General features: G+C 39.6%; 1 protein-coding gene across 5 annotated transcripts in view; it reads right to left on the bottom strand.

Annotated features, from left to right (window-relative positions):
- Positions 1-12,669, bottom strand: part of clocka (clock circadian regulator a) — a 28,368-nt gene extending 15,699 nt beyond the window's left edge. For 2 of the 5 annotated variants that reach the window (XM_069150682.1, XM_069150687.1), the window contains exons 1-2: positions 12,509-12,669; positions 5,757-5,843 (exon numbers count right to left, since the gene is read on the bottom strand). The gene's annotated coding sequence lies outside the window, so the exon portion shown is untranslated. Of the gene's footprint in view, positions 1-1,566; positions 1,654-5,756; positions 5,844-12,126; positions 12,185-12,299; positions 12,376-12,508 lie in introns of those variants that run through there. The other 3 variants (XM_069150684.1, XM_069150683.1, XM_069150685.1) reach the window with 3 other exon arrangements.
- Between the last annotated feature and the right edge of the window lie 3,706 nt (positions 12,670-16,375).

The following is a 16,375-nucleotide window of genomic DNA, read 5'->3' as shown; positions in this document are numbered from 1 at the left end:
GCCAAACACCAGTTGGCAGCAAACGGCTTTGTACAAGAGTGAGGGATCCATCAGCTATCCTCTGGTGTCCCTTTAAAGTGAGCAGCATCGTCATCCCAGTAAAAGTCGAGAGCATTATTGCTTCATATTTGGCTGGTTGACTGCCGATGTAGCCAACACACACACAAGCATCTACGTTGATTTAAATCAGCCACAGATGCAGCCATTGCTGCCTGCTGAGTATTCTTCCTATCGCCCAACTCCACCGTTTTGCACAGGTACACCTGCAATAGATGTCAAATTAAAATGAGAAGGCCTGCTGGGTCTCTAGCCTACATATTTGACCCATTTACTTCATGAACCAACTACCGTCACAACCTGTGTGGGAGGTTATCTCACCATAATGGCATGTTTGTGTTCGTGAGAAAATCCCTTTAGGAAGTTACTCCCCATGTTTCTCGGTGCACAGACATTTCCATTCACGCCATACAAATCTGACTTTATCTTAAATGAAAATGTACTTTACTTTTGCCTATTGACATATTGAGAGTTGAAAATTAGGGCTGTTATTTGTGCAACATTTGGTAAAGCCAAAAACACCTGCACATATTAACATAGTGGAGTTGACCCCCACGTTCACATTTAAGGTAGGTTTCCAAAATCTGCCACCACACAAACGATCAAAACAGACTTCTGATTCTAATATTTCTGCTTCATTTGTTTTTCATAACAGCCCTGATTAGTGCTCCAACTTCAAAAGCAACAAGACATGTTTTTAACAGACAGCATCATTGCCTAATATAAAACATATAAGAATAAGATAAACAATAATAAAATAAAATCCATCAAAAATGACTGATGATCTCGTGTGAACATATTTTTAAACTCATATGAACTACAGACCAGAGCTCTCAGTGTATTTACTGGCAACTCACCATATATGTGTTTTTCAGCTCTTAGAAAAGCCACCTTTCTGTTGCTTTAAATACACTTACTGTCAAGTTCATCCATAAATAAAGAAAGGAAGTGAGCGCTGAGAATATTTACACCTTCGTGTTGACACATACAAGGAAAAAAATGACAGTTGAGGGAGGAGTAGGTTTCATCATGGCCCGTCGACTTTCAGCTATGCGGGTGTTATTTTACTGCTTGCTGCATGCGACTCTTTGGACACAAAATATGTTACTGAGAACGGGTGCCTTATCTAAGATTACTATTTTGTCAACACAAGTGGCAGCCTTTGCTTTGCAGCAGCTCTATAAAAGGGAGTGGAGAGTTGTAGTAGAAAGCTTTATCTATAGATTTAGTACCGACTGAAGAACAGGAACAGACAGCTTCTCCCTTTGGGCTCAACAGCATCTTAATAAGCTGCCAAGCTAACTGGACACAGACTTATAAGGCATATAGAAAGACCAGAAGCCAGAAAAATAAATAAAGACATTAGTATTATGAGAGTAAAATAGAGAGGGAGGGAAAATGTTAGCCAGTGACATGAGTGTAGCAGCAGTAGCCTGAGCGCAGAGCGAGCGTTGTGTAACAGAGAGAGCAGGGGTTGTATAACTGTGATGTCATCCGTGCTTCACTGACCTGCTGGCCCAATGACCTACTTTCCTCCTCCTCCGATCTAACTTAATCACAGCTTCGCAGGCAACTCCTTCCTGTTCTCACCAATAACACTACACTCTGTCAACACAGGTCCTTTAAAAGCCCACTATTTTACACAGAAAGTACTTTCACAAAAGGTGTGAGCAGGGGATCAAACCGCCTGCGTCTCATGTTTCCTCATTGAATCACATGATACGCAGAGGCTTCCCGGTGTTCACCGAGCCTCAGTGGGCACTTACGTCAAGGAAAAAAAGAAAATGGGCTGAATTTTAAACAGCCGATTATCAGTTCTTGGAAATGTCAACAACATAGAGCACCAGGTGGATTGAGATAAACCCACCTCACACATGTAGAATATCCCCCCCCCCCCCAAAACACGTCAAACCACAGACTGATAACCCTCTTTCAGCATAATGTTTCTATTGCTCACACAGCATTGTTGAATGTCTCGGATCAGGCGTGTGTGTATGTGGGTGTGTGCACGCATACTCAGATATAGGCCAGCAGAGCTCTGAGGATATGAGTCACTCTGAAGTGGATCTATGGCGCCGCTCATCACGCAACCCGCCACACCCCAGCACTGAGATGCCAGCGCAGCAACTGTGCCAATAGGCAACACCATAGCAACCGGCCTCACTGTGCAGGGTAAAAATAGCCCGACCGAATTCCTCCACGGCTGATACTCCCTCCATCATACCCCGAGAATTATTAGACTACAGACGGCGACTCTCTTTGTCATGAACTTGTGTCTTTGGATGTAAAACGACCGTGACACGTCAACCTGTGCAGCACTGCAGTGACACACGTGTCCTGTAAACATCACTGCGCTGCTCTTTCATGCAGTGGACATCACTGTTAAGTCAGAGGGCAACGGAAACAGAGCAGAAAAAAGATGGGGCATATTAAGAAATAATAAAAGAAAGAAAGACATTTAAATAATAGGTAACATTAAATGTACAAGGTGAAAAAAAATTCCAAATGGAGAGCAAAGACTATAATCTACATCCACCATGTATACAGCTATTAGAGGTTTATACTCTACTGGACATAATGCATTACTGCCTACCACTCTAATGAAAGAAGAAACTACTTGTTGATATGTAAACTGGAGGCTGGAGCAGCAGTCAGCACTGCAGAGGCAGACTGAAGCCTCAAACAGCTTGACTGGCCTCTTTAAAATGTCAGGGTGAATATGCGTTATTAAAGTTTTTCTATTATGTTTAAGACAAAAAAAATATGAACATAATTGTATGAATGACATTTTATGTCAGTCTTTGTTTAGAACATTGATACAGCTGATTAGTAGGTCAGTTTTTATATTGACTATAATGTGGTAGTTTGTTTAGGACTGTAAAGGGCATAGGGACATTTGCTTGGTATCTTTCTAGCTATACAGAAATTTACTAATGACTATGAAAAGACTTTCAGTTTCAAGCATAAGAAAAAAGAACAAAAGGTAAAAACCAGATGAAAATACTTATATATATATATGTACACACATGTATACATGAATACACATATACAAAGTGAGTAGATGAGTAACTTACTCAAACAGTAAGTTCCCCAGTAGAGTTATCGGTGCACCCAATCAGGTCTTTGAATGTTCTTTCAGCCCATCAGAAACCTGATCTGACGGTCTAGACTCTTTCATTCTGTTGTAAAATATGATAACATTTTCATGTGAAACGCTGTATAATTTTCAGTGTATTTATTATCTTATGAGCAAATAGTTATCAGTTAATTTCCCTAATATACCTCCAAATCACTCAAAAACTGAAAGTTTTCCTGAACTTTAAACCCAGACTGCAGACCACAATGTCTGGTGGGTTTTGAATCACATAATTATGTAAACTCTGGTTTCATAGCAACCCTTATGTTTTCTTCATCATCCACATCACACCCTGACAACTGAGAGCAGGGGATCGGTGAACCGTCATAGAACCCAGGTGTCACAACAAAGACCACAGCTTTTTCAAGATTAGTAGAAAACTAGTCCACTATGTCAACCTTAAAAACCCCTCTTGGTGCTGGTGAACATCCCCCTCAATCCTCCATCCTCCATCCTTCATAACACAACACACTTGGTACTCAGATTAGGAGCATATAAAGAGGATGGGGGTGTTCAGTCTGCTCTAAGAGCTGAGAAATATCTAGGATAATGTTATGCAGTTTTAACAACCAGCAAGCAACAGACTCGCTGCCAAGCAGGTCACACAAATCAACAACACTTTAACAAATACATTACTCAGCCACACATCCTGTGAGAGGCAGCTTCAAGGTCTGCACATCTTGGTGGCATCCGCAAGGCAATTAAAGACGGGGTTCTCTCAGTTTACAGGCAAAGCTCCTTCCTGCCGGCTGCTGGAAGATGCAACTGACAATAGTTTTTAATAAAGTCACTATCATTCAGCCTGTAAACAGTAAAATCCACAACACAAGCTTGTCAACATTGCCCACCGTACTGCTGCACGACTGTACCAACCAAACTCCCATCGCTGGGCAGCCAGCTGTGTTTCCACTCACTGCACACACATCCGCAGGCCCAGCAGCACAAAAGCAGTCTTTATTTTTGCATTTTCACTCCACAGCACAGGGACAGGAATGTTTGAGAGGCAAGCAGCAGTGGTTGGCAGGGGCCCCTCGACTGCTGCTGGCCTCCTGTCCCAGAGGAGCAGGAGCTCAGCCAGGGGCCTCATCTTGATGCCAAGTGGGTCAGTGGAGTTCAGAAGGATGACTGGCAGCGCAGGGGAAGCGATCAAGAGTAACTGTGGACCTACAGCCCTGGAAGCCCACAGTTAATGGTAAAAGTATGTAACTGACATGTGACCCCCAACAACTATCTGGTATATAAATGCTAATTATGCTAAATACAACAATAATCAACATTTTGTTCCCAGCATATAGTAGAAAAAAAAAAAAAAAAGATCCTTCTACTTGACTTTTCTCTATTTGTGCATACAGTATGGCCTCCTCTTTTCCCAGAAGACTTTGCACCACATTATATTTTCCTCCAAAGATTAATATCTCAGGGCACACCAAGCATACTTTGTCCAGGCCAAAATCACACTTTAGTGCCTGCAGTTAATCTCTGATAAAATAGCACTTCTATTGTCTGCCTCTGCATGATCTTGAATTAAACATCACTCATCAGGCAGAACTGTCAAACAACAGAATCAGATCATCTCATTATTAAACATGGCCTGTAGGAAAGGCTACTTGTCGGTGTAAGTGCTGATATATTATCCACTTAGTCAATAGACAGAACCAAAAGTAGCACCAGACAAATTTGTTAACTCTAGCTTCTTATACGTGCAGATTTGACAATTTTGTTGAAAATGTAAACAACACTTCTTATGTATAGTTTACAAAGTTAGTAAAATTGTTGAGGTGAGGTGAAACAAACCACCACTTTGAAGAGGTTACCTCCAGCTCTGACAAATGTGGGCACCAGGTTTTGACAAGAAAGACTGCTGAGAATAGAAAAAAGCAGATATCTGTGGTTCTGCTGCAGACAGATGAAACTATCTTACCCTTACTACAACATTATGCAAAAACACTTAAATATATTAACTTAAGGCAGCAAATATTACAAACATTATATCAAAGACTAATCTAAGATAATAGCCTCCAGATTATGAAAAAGAAATGATCAGCTAAGATTTTCCTATTGAGTAGAAAAAAGATTAATCCAGACGATAAACATTTAGTTCTTCTTTGTACTGAACATTTGGACAACTTAGCCAAACAATGTGCACACTGCAAGCAAACACACACACACACACACACACACACACACACACACACACACACACACACACACACACACACACACAGTAGTACTACAGGCTAATCGAGAGCATCAACAGATTCAGTCACAGAATACTGGAGAAGTGGTTTCATAGTAGTATCTTCTCATGAGAAAATGATTTGAAATACTCTAGTGACTCAGTCAACACCATTTTCAGTTCATATATTCATTATTTCCACAACGATAAACTTCAAAACACAAATGGAGCACTACTGAAACATGGATGAATAATGGCTCTGTAATGGATGAATTACAATTCAAACCCCTTAATTAGCTCAAACTTTCTGAATATTAATTAAGAATTAAACGATCCACAGCTGTAACCAAGAGTCAAATTCAGTGGGTTGTTTCCAAGTGCTCTTACCTTTTGTCTTTGAATGGTGGTTAATTAGCCGACTGCTTCACCTCGTGTCGGATCACTCTGTAGTTGAGTCTTGTCCAAATTCTCCACCTGTTGAACAGAAAGACAAAAGTTAAATTTACACATGACGGGTGTACAGAAAAAAAACTCACATTACTGAATCAGAACTAAAACATCTAGGTCATCGCCAGCCTCCCACAGCACTGCGGAAATAGGAGGACAACTCTGAACACACACACACACACACACACACACACACACACACACACACACACACACACACTAGTACTACAGGCTAATCGAGAGCATCAACAGATTCAGTCACAGAATACTGGAGAAGTGGTTTCATAGTAGTATCTTCTCATGAGAAAATGATTTGAAATACTCTAGTGACTCAGTCAACACCATTTTCAGTTCCATATTCATTATTTCCACAACGATAAACTTCAAAACACAAATGGAGCACTACTGAAACATGGATGAATAATGGCTCTGTAATGGATGAATTACACGTGTCTCTTTGAAGTTCATTCTCCGGCGAAGCCACCGGCCATCAGCTGGGGAACAGTCAGCATCCAAGTCAATGTAAACATCAACATCTACATGAATGTAAACCTGCATGTTACTCTGTGTCATTGCTATGACATCATGCTACCATAACATAGCAACACGATGCATTTACTGCCCACAGGGTACAAACAGCAATCAACTGTAGTGTGATGATGTGTCATACAGAGACAGTGACGTACAGACTCTGCAGGGTCCGTGTAAAAACCTGGGGTTGGTCGAGTTAACCAACTAACTGGAGACAACTCGCTTCAATTGTATTAAATCCTGTATTTATTTGCTTTATTAGCTTCTGCGGCTGGTTTGCAATTATAGCTACTAACTTCTCATTGCGATAAATTCATTGTGCCGTTTTAAACAACCACACTTCCCACATCACACGTGGTGTTGAAACAGATTCAGATTCCAAAACAAAATGACTTACTTATGTCTAATTTGCGTAAGGAGCAGCCATCATTGATGATGATAATGTTACAATCATGTTACCCTTCTACCCACATTACGTTTTAGGAAAACCCAAAAGACATGACCCAATTTGTCTTGATCAGAGAAACACCAGATAGCATCGTTCTCAGATAGTTTGCGATTGACCTTCATCTCCATGTAGGTCAACTTTTTCCATTTGTACAAGAATCAAGTGCTGTCTCCAAAACATGTAGTGTTCCTTGTTGTCTCACCTACAGTATATTAATACATTTATTCCACTTAAATGATGATGTTACTGTCATAAAAACCAGGCACTTCATGCATTATTTTTCCTTTATTTTATGGTATTCTAATTTAGGTTAAGTTTCCAAAATAGTTCTACTTTCTCTGCATTAAACTCAATGTATATTTTCTCCTTTTTAAACAGTATGGTTGAGCAAAAAGAGGAAGTTGTGTATCAAAGCAACATCACAGCAGAGCTGTACGGTGTGACAATGTACACACCGTACAGTTTTGAGTGATCAAAACTGGGTAAACATAAATCATCGTAACAGAACTTAAGAAATTCATAAATAAAACTGGTGAAGAAGGCCGGCTCCATCATCGGCTACAAACTGGACAGCCTGGAAAAGGTGGTGGAGAGGAGGACGCTGAACAAGCTATTATCCATATTGGATAATCCGGTCCACCCTCTCCACCACCTGCTGCAGAGACAGCGGAGCACTTTCTCTAAAAGATTCCTCCAGCTCCGCTGTCACAAGGACAGATACAGGAGATCATTTCTGCCGACCGCAATAAGACTGTACAATAACTCACCTCTGGCAAAATCCATCACATAACAATAACACTGTTGACTGTGTTTCTTGGTTGTTTGTATATAATATATGTAGATATATACTGTACTCTATATACTGTATATACTGTGCATTTTATATTTTATATTTTATATTTTTTTACTGCTATTTACTGCTATTTTATTGCTTTTCTATTATTCTATTATTGTCTTATTGCTTCTGTATGCTGCTGTAGCAAAAAAATTTCCCCTCGGGGATTAATAAAGTAACTACCTAACCTAACCTAACCTAACCTAACCTAAATATGCAGTCCAGTCCTATCTGTGTTACAGGTGTGCAATCATCAGCTCGGTAACCCGTTTTTAAAAATTCAACATTAAACAAGCCTCTCACTTCACCTCGTCAGCTTGCATTACTGCTTCATCACTGTACAAACTGAAATAAACTCCAAAGAGATGTTTTGTTTGCCAAGTAATGGAGCATTATTTTTGGTGTGTTAGGCCACGCAAAAGAAATAACAGCTGACAAAGTCTGTGAATCTGATTTATGTCTACAAGAGGAAAAATCTTCTCAGCTTTCAGAGAAAGGTCAGACTGACAGAAACAATCCTGTGTGGCGAAAGGATTTCTCTGCAGCTAATGATGCTGTTTCTTACAGCTTGAGATCAGTAATGAAAACCAGCAGAATGGATTACTGGTCGCCTGTAGACACCTGGTTCATGTATTCATTGACAAATGATATATGTGTTCCCATGCTTGGCCAATAAAGCAGCTTGACAGTAAGATAATACTTCAGTTATGAATGTTGCTGCCATAATCTAATGAGTTCATCTCTGTGACCAAGTGAACATTTGTGGCAAGTTTAAAGAAATGTGTTGCTGTCCATGTACATAAAGCTAGACTGAGATTATGACAATGTTGTTTGGAACTACATTAAAACATGTTTAATACAGGGCACATTGCATGGTGACTTACAGTTTCATTACAATAAACATGGTCAGTCAAAACACAGAGTTCACACCTATAGATCCCCTAAAACGGGAACTTTTCAAAAAGCTGCTGACCCTGTTTTAGTTTGAAAACTCCAGGATTGCTTTATATTTTGGACGAGACGGAGACTTTTGAAAACGATGACACAAACACTCACGTTATCTTCCTGACTGGTTCTTATCAATGATGACGTACTTTGATGATTAATTATGCCCCTATCATGTAACATGGTGAACAAACTACACACACTATTCACCTTCTTCTTTATGCTACCGGATGCTGTGCTGTTAAATTCAGAATTTTATAATGTTCCCACATGTGATTGAGGCGAGCTATTTTTTTTTTTTTTTTTAGCAATTTGTAACAAATCCTGTGTCCAGCAGAGTGATCAGCACGGTACACAGTCAACCTTGACTAATAAAATTAGTTCTAAACTCAAAAGACAATTTCAAAGGTTGTGACACATGAAAGTCTTGTGAATGTAAATCTGGGGTATGAATTCTTTACAACTGGTTGCTGTGGCACTGATGTCGGCAGGAAGATTCCCGAAGTAATGATGCTATAGGAGTCGTCCTTGAGACTCTGTGAATGTGCAGTTCACATTCAAAGCCACCGCACTTTCACACACATCCATTATCTTTACCCGCTTTATCCTGAACAGGGTCACGGGGGGTCTGGAGCCTATCCCAGCTCACTTTGAGCAAAGGCAGGGTCGGCAGTCTATCACAAGGCCAACACGTAGAGACAGACGGAAACAAAGACCATTCACACTCTCATTCACACACTGACAGTCATTCTTATATTCTACCTAAGCTGCAGAAGGACAACGTGAAATCATTGCACTGTGATTTCTAAACTTTAGCAGTCATTCGATCACCTCTAAGGAACGCTCCAATCTGCTGACTATCAGCATCCACTTGTGATGCACAGAACCAGTAGCACTATCTCTTATCAGTCCCCTGAATGACTGAAAGTTGACTGTATTTGTCCAAAACCAGAGGGCGTTGCATCTGAGTCAGCACAGCCTCCTCTGAATCAGAAAAGCCTGAAATGACGAGCGTTTGGTAATCACATTATTAGGCGTAGCATGTTATAATGTAATCTGAATGTGTTCCTCTCCCTCCCTCACAGCAGATGGTGTTATCTGTCCCACATCCTTCTCTTTTCTAGAAGAAAACGCATTTGCAACGCTCCACTGCCAAGTTTGCCCACTTTATTCTAACTACTGTACGCAATGCATAAAACACCTATAAACTGTAAATGGGTATAGAGTGTAGGTTTTATGATGCACTCAGACGAACTTGTGAACCTTGATAAACGTAAACACAACAGACAATAGTGACAATCTACCAAAGCAGAGGAAGCACAGATCCACAGCAAGAAATAGAGCGTCCCTTTTTCCTCTGCTCACCTGCAGCACATCATCGTGTCAGCAACAAAAAAGGTGTCAAAGCATTTTTCCATGATATACTAACAGCCCCAACAGCTCTTTATGGTAGAAAATGGAGCAGTAAATTTGTATTGTGCACAAAAACAGCTCCAAAGTATTATTACTATCGCCTGACCTATACTGGATTTTGTATGAGAATAAAAAAAATTATAATAACAATAATAATTCATTTTTACCATAAACACACAAAAATCTTGATACAGATGGGGCTGTCATGATTGGGGAATTAAGAGTTGACGATTAACTGTCGTACAAATAATTGTGATTAACAATTTAATTGTTCAAAAGTTGATGCCACTATTATGGTATAGTAAGCTTAATCACAGTTCAAAATTACACCTGGTTGTAGTTTTTGGCTTTGCAACTAAATCCATGATGTTTACGTCAACAGACGCTCAATATAATGTGGATGGTTGAATATTAAAAGTTAAACGCCTGGAGATAAATAGTTGGTGGTAATAACTCTTCACTCATGTGCCATTAAACCACAGCAGAAGACAGAAGAAGGGAGCGCAATGAGATGAAGTCACTAATGGCACCAGTCAAACGGTGGAAAATCATGTAGATCTCGTGATGGAAATATGACGTAGCTTGTTGGTGAACAAACAATGCAGCAGAGACACTGCATTTAATTTGACATTTCTGTACTGTCGTTGTTACTCATCAGCCAACATGTGTCATGCCAAATGAAGAAATACACACTGACTAATATCTACAGTGAGCTCATTTCAGGCAACATATTAGCCTGACCACTTTATCAGTCTAGCTCAAAGGTCTCACAGCATCACTCTGATTTTACTATTTTTACTATTGCCTGCGGCTAAGCAATTATACGCAATTATTTTACAAGGTTGGCCTTCAAAATAAATCACATTGAGTTGTCCAATTATTTATAATATTATTTTAATTTTTTTTTTATGGTAATTAAAGTAATTTTTCAGCTTGAATTCTCAAGTGTAAATCATTTTGAATGAACTCTTAATCAAATCCAAAGCCAATACAAACAAACTCTATTGTTTATAATACAATAACAGAGGATTAATAATGAATACTGATTTACTGATGGATTTCTCTAAGATGAACAAATGAAACTCAAAAAACATTATGCCACGTTGATATATAGAAACCCATTTCAGTGTGCTACACCATTGACGTATGTCTTCGAGTAAAGATTCCCTCCTGCAACAATTCACACTAAAGTAGATGCAACGTGAAACTGTTGGCAAATGAATGCACTTCAAATATTGCTGTACTGTATCAAACCATACATACTAAAAGGACTTTGATTATTGATTAATATTGAACTGTGCATCTAATTGGTGTCTGAAAAAAAGAGAAAGCAAGAGGTTCACAAAAACACAAAATCTAAGCTTTGAAACAACATGAATCTTACTCAGAGATTCAGTGTTTATCTGCATGCAAACACAGCTCCAAAGTATTATTGTCTCAATAAAATGACAAACGTGACCAACAATCATCACCGAAAACACAAAACATCTTGTGGCAGCACCTATTCTGAAAAGCCAAATCCAAACTTCCCTTTGATAACACAAAGCTGACGTCCCTCTTACCCATTTGCTTGACATGCATGCAGCAGGTTCACCAGTAAGACATGTTTGATGCCTGTATCAGAAAACATAATTCATCACCTCGTCCCTGCCATTATTACCAGGTAACAATCCAGGTTCATCAAGTCGCCTCTCAAACAAGACACAGCTGTGCTGAGACACATCTGGACGAGCCTGACAGGTAAAATGGCAAACGACGTGCTCAATGTCACATCTGTTGAATGCAGAGCAGCTGCATTAGAAAACAAGACGGATAATCTGAAGAGAAACGCAGCTTCAACAGATAAATTGAACAACAAAATACAACATACCCTTGACAAGACGCGTAAACATGGAAAGAAAACAACAACTATGCTGATGATGAGCGCGGTAATAAAACACGCACAGTCAGCTGAACTGAGGTCTGCCTTTAAGTGACAAACACAGGTAGGGCACATCTGTCTGTCTGTCTGTCTGTCTGTCTGTCTGATGCCGGCCGGCACACCGGGCACTGGTTGCTAGAAGGCTACCGCCGCCTAGCTCGCTTGCTAACATCAATGACAGCAGCCAAACAACAGCTCCATAGTTCACCACACTCACTGCGACGCATGACGCGCGCTGCCGGAGGAGCTTCATCCGCCAAACAACGGACAGCCGGTATTTTTTTTTGTCCCCCCCCCCCACTCCTCCCCTCCCCTCCGCTGGCTACCGACTTTGTAACGTAACGTAGCGAGCATTTAACTCGTTTGCAGCAGTAATGTGTGTCAACCCACTTTTAGCCGGAGCTAGCGAGCTACCGTGGAGCATTAGATAAGGATGTGGGTCACCGGGCCTCTCGGCCGGTCGGTCGGTCACCGCACCGGAGAAAAACACACGGTTCCCTTCGCACGTTCACGCCCGTCGACGCAACGCAGAGAGGCTGCGGACACAAGCGACACAAAATGCGGGGCAAGGACTTCGCCGGTAGAGATGTGACACTTACCCCGAGCAGTCTCCCCTTTCATCGGGATATCCCTGCAGCCAGTGGCGCTGCTGACGGTTGACTGCGCAGAGCTCAGGAGGACCGGCTGGAGTTGGAACTGGAGCCAAAAGGGCCTTAACGCACACATAACGCACACTGCCTCTAACAACACACACTACCTTTAACAACACACACTACCTTTAACAACACACACTACCTTTAACAACACACACTACCTTTAATAACACACACTACCTTTAACAACACACACTACCTTTAACAACACACACTACCTTTAACAACACACACTACCTTTAATAACACACACTACCTTTAACAACACACACTACCTTTAACAACACACACTACCTTTAACAACACACACTACCTTTAACAACACACACTACCTTTAACAACACACACTACCTTTAACTCCACATAACACACACTACCTCTAACAACACACACTACCTTTAACAACACACACTACCTTTAACTCCACATAACACACACTACCTCTAACAACACACACTACTTTTAACAACACACACTACCTCTAACAACACACACTACCTCTAACAACACACACTACCTTTAACTCCACATAACACACACTACCTCTAACAACACACACTACTTTTAACAACACACACTACCTTTAACTCCACATAACACACACTACCTCTAATAACACACACTACCTCTAACAACACGCACTACCTCTAATAACACACACTACCTCTAACAACACGCACTACCTCTAATAACACACACTACCTCTAATAACACGCACTACCTCTAATAACACACACTACCTCTAATAACACACACTACCTCTAATAACACGCACTACCTCTAATAACACACACTACCTCTAATAACACGCACTACCTCTAATAACACACACTACCTCTAATAACACGCACTACCTCTAATAACACACACTACCTCTAACAACACACACTACCTTTAATAACACACACTACCTTTAACTCCACATAACACACACTACCTCTAATAACACACACTACCTCTAACAACACACACTACCTCTAATAACACACACTACCTTTAATAACACACACTACCTCTAATAACACACACTACCTCTAACAACACACACTACCTCTAATAACACACACTACCTCTAACAACACACACTACCTTTAATAACACACACTACCTTTAACTCCACATAACACACACTACCTCTAATAACACACACTACCTCTAACAACACACACTACCTCTAATAACACACACTACCTTTAATAACACACACTACCTCTAATAACACACACTACCTCTAACAACACACACTACCTCTAATAACACACACTACCTCTAACAACACACACTACCTTTAATAACACACACTACCTTTAACTCCACATAACACACACTACCTCTAATAACACACACTACCTCTAACAACACACACTACCTCTAATAACACACACTACCTTTAATAACACACACTACCTCTAATAACACACACTACCTCTAACAACACACACTACCTCTAATAACACACACTACCTTTAATAACACACACTACCTCTAATAACACACACTACCTTTAATAACACACACTACCTCTAACAACACACACTACCTCTAATAACACACACTACCTCTAATAACACACACTACCTCTAACAACACACACTACCTCTAATATAACACACACTACCTCTAATAACACACACTACCTTTAATAACACACACTACCTCTAACAACACACACTACCTCTAATAACACACACTACCTTTAACTCCACATAACACACACTACCTCTAATAACACACACTACCTCTAACAACACACACTACCTCTAATAACACACACTACCTTTCATAACACACACTACCTCTAATAACACACACTACCTCTAATAACACACACTACCTCTAATAACACACACTACCTCTAACAACACACACTACCTCTAATAACACACACTACCTCTAACAACACACACTACCTCTAACAACACACACTACCTCTAATAACACACACTACCTCTAACACCACTTAACACAACTGCCTATCAGAGAGCTTCTCAACCTCCATAGTCAGAGACCTTACCTTTACTGGACAGCCAAAGTCAGGTACACATGATTTACACTACTATAGAAGTGGTGTTGTTTTTTTGTTTTTTTTTACTCTAGTGCTGCTAAAACCTGTAAAACTAAACCACTTGTGGACATGGATTATCAAAACTAGTCTCTTGTTTTCTTCAGTAGGGAAAATGTTCACAAAATGTTGTGGTCTGGATGCTACAACTTCTCTTATTGTTGCTTAAATTAGTCTTTTGTTTGTTTGAGCGGGGTTTAATATAAAAAATAGGAATTTGACTTGTGTGCAATTTTGCTATTTTTCCAAAATGTATTTAATGTGAATCCCTCATATTTTACCCCAAAAATAAAAAATAGAAATACCAAAATGTTAGACTATGTTGATATACTACTTCTGGATTTCCCTGGAAAAAAAAAACCTTTTGTGTTTTGGTGCTTTTTTTTCAATCACAGTTGACAGTGAAGCTATTTTATCTGTCCTCTGGCTGGGTGTTTTTGGATTCATCAAATTGTTTTAGCGTTTCCCCATCTCCGGCGTTACCCATCACCATAACAACAGCCAAAGTAGCATAAACTGCAATACCATTTTTGGCAAGAATAACGCAGTGAAATTGCCTGTGGTGCTGTTGTGACACTTTCGAGGCTTAGGGGGAGATTAATAAAAATAATTTTTACAGTATATGAAAAAAGTGCCACTATGTCATGCACATGTATTTATTCGTCTTCAGTATTTGGTATTTAGTACATTATCTTTTGGATTTTTGTTCATTTTATTTTCCCTAACCCACGTATGAAACAATTTGGAAGTCAACCTTAGAAACTAACACTATCGATTGGAGTCCAACATTAAGTGTTGCAGCAGGGGTCTCATTTTATTGAGTTGGCCAGAGGTCCAGTGATATTTTACACAGTAGCGCATTCTGTTTTAAATCCAAAGGCTCTCAAACTAATTAAGCCTTTGAGGTGAAAGCACATAATTATTGCTGTTTGGTATGAAATCCCTATTTATGGCCTTGAAAATCAAGCACTCTATCTTGATGAGGATATTGACATTCAGCCAGAAATGTGCTCCTCTTGTAAATATTCACATTCAAGTGGTGGGTGTCTTACAACATAACTTTTAAAGAGCTCCTGCAATAATGTACACATGATACTGGGAGCAAACCCTAAAAGAGTTTATCTCACTTTAATCCTTATCTGTTTTAAACTTTGTTTATCTGACATCTTGTCAAGAAACATGAATATGTCAGAGACTGATTACAATGTTTGCTTTCGGACAGAATTATCATACAATCAGTGCAAAAATCTCATATTCCAGCAAGAGCTGTACAAATCTGAATCTTTTCAGGATTCACTCGCTTATCATGCCAGTAAAGGTTATCCTACTTTCCATGGATAATAAGGATGTACATAATCATAAATATACAGCACATCAAAATCATGACATACATTTGTATCATGCTTAAAACAATACTGCCTATATATAGTATCATTGTCATTGAAACTAAAGAGATCCTAACTGATGGTGACATCTACTGTTGAGAATAGTAATTACACATTCATGTTCCCTGCTTTATAATTTGCCTACATTTTTGCAACTGACAAGAAATTAATTTCTGCTAATAATAGTGCTGCAAAAAGGTCATAAATGTGTACATTTAGGACAGACATTCACACGAAACTAAACAATGGTTATTTGTGATTGGTGACATGACACAAAGACTGACTCCATTTATCTCATGTACATGTTTAAAATGATCTTTAATAACATGAACCATGTTATTATTAAAATAAGTCCTTGTATTTAGA

Source organism: Embiotoca jacksoni, unplaced genomic scaffold (assembly GCF_022577435.1).
Source record: "Embiotoca jacksoni isolate LCO1_2020_lvr unplaced genomic scaffold, fEmbJac1.0.p SCAF_16, whole genome shotgun sequence".
In the NCBI taxonomy this organism is placed as follows: Eukaryota; Metazoa; Chordata; class Actinopteri; family Embiotocidae; genus Embiotoca; species Embiotoca jacksoni.
This window is presented reverse-complemented; position numbering and strand designations above follow the sequence as displayed.